The sequence below is a fragment of the Magnolia sinica genome, chromosome 3 (assembly GCF_029962835.1).
Source record: "Magnolia sinica isolate HGM2019 chromosome 3, MsV1, whole genome shotgun sequence".
NCBI classification, from domain to species: Eukaryota; Viridiplantae; Streptophyta; class Magnoliopsida; order Magnoliales; family Magnoliaceae; genus Magnolia; species Magnolia sinica.
Window position 1 is genome coordinate 15907361 of NC_080575.1, and position 1442 is coordinate 15908802.

The following is a 1442-nucleotide window of genomic DNA, read 5'->3' on the forward strand; positions in this document are numbered from 1 at the left end:
AACCCTGCTGACCTGGACCGATCCGAGTCCGACTCGGTCAAGAAAACCGAGTCGGATCGGTACTACCAGTAAGGGTTGCGTCAGCATTCATCTTATTTATCAAGAAAATAGGGAAGAAAGAAGCTGTGTATTGGGTGGAATGCAGACCTTTGTTATATTGGAATTTTCATGGGTCACTGGCATTGTGACGATCTATGACACATTAGCATCTCCACCATCCAAAAGATTTGAAATGAACGGCGTGTTGGCTGGTGTTGGAGCAAGAATACCAATGGGCCGCGAATTCAATAGGCCTTCAAAAGGGGGGAACGAGCGTGCATCAAAAGAAAGTTTCGAAATCTCTGCCTCTTCCTCAACCATCTGCAAGAGGGTTTTAACCTGGCCACGCAACAGCACCTCACTCGATCCTGGTGTATGTTTGGCTTCACAGCTGTTCTTTACCACTGAATTGGGTGTTTTCAAGCTTCCCATCGCAATCCCTATGATCGGTGAATCATTCGTGATGTCGAAAAGTGCCGACCGATCGCATTTCCCTTTTCTTGATCTTGAAAAAACCTTCTCAGATTCTTCCTACTTCCCTGCATAAAAGGAAAAAAGAAACCAAGATGGTGAGATTCAAATCTCTGAGAATTTCAGGTTCGAATCGTGCGTTCGTTCGGGCGGGATAGTGACGGACAGCGGGACAGTGACGGATGTCGGGCGCTGAAGAAGAAGAAGAGACTAGAGAGGAAGAAGATCGGGTAGGGTAAGAAAAGAGGAAGAAGATCTGGAGACTGTTCGGTAGGGTAACTTGGTAAGAAAGAAAAGAGAGTCGCTCGTTCTTCGCTCGGTAGGGTAACTTGGTAAGAAAGAAAAGAGGGTCGCTCGTTCTTCACTCGGTAGGGTAACTTGGTAAGAAAGAAAAGAGGGGTAGGGTTAGGGTAAAAATAAAAATGACTATTTATAGTACCCGTCGGGTCGGGTCTGTTCGGTTCGGGTATCCAGGTTAGGTTAGTCCGGATATACCTCTATCCGCACCCGACTCGAAATACGAATGGATCTGGGTGGTCAAACTCCATTAGGCCGATCTAAGCCATCGGTTCTGTTCGGAACGGTACCAAGTCGGGTCGGATCCATTGGATCGGGTCCCAGATGCCCCCCTCTAAGCCCACCTAGTGAAAGACAACAAACTAGTGTTTGCTTATGACAAGGACACTAGATCATATTCACTAATAGAAGAATTCTAGTCAGGATGGGTATAAGCATAGCTATTCTCTACAAGTGTGCCTCCACCTAAGATGTGGGGTCACTCAAAATTTTCTAAGGGTGACAAATCTTAGCCATAAATCATTAAGTTCTAGATATTAAGTATATTTAATGTCATAGACAAGCCGTCTTAGCTCAGCCGGTAGAGCGCACGGCTTTTAACCGTGTGGTCGTGGGTTCGATTCCCACAGACGGCG

The 1442-nt window shown here is 46.3% G+C and overlaps 1 non-coding gene across 1 annotated transcript; it reads left to right on the forward strand.

Annotated features, from left to right (window-relative positions):
• The first annotated feature begins 1369 nt into the window (after positions 1–1369).
• Positions 1370–1442, forward strand: TRNAK-UUU (transfer RNA lysine (anticodon UUU)). The gene has a single exon. It is a non-coding gene; the product is annotated as a tRNA-Lys (tRNA).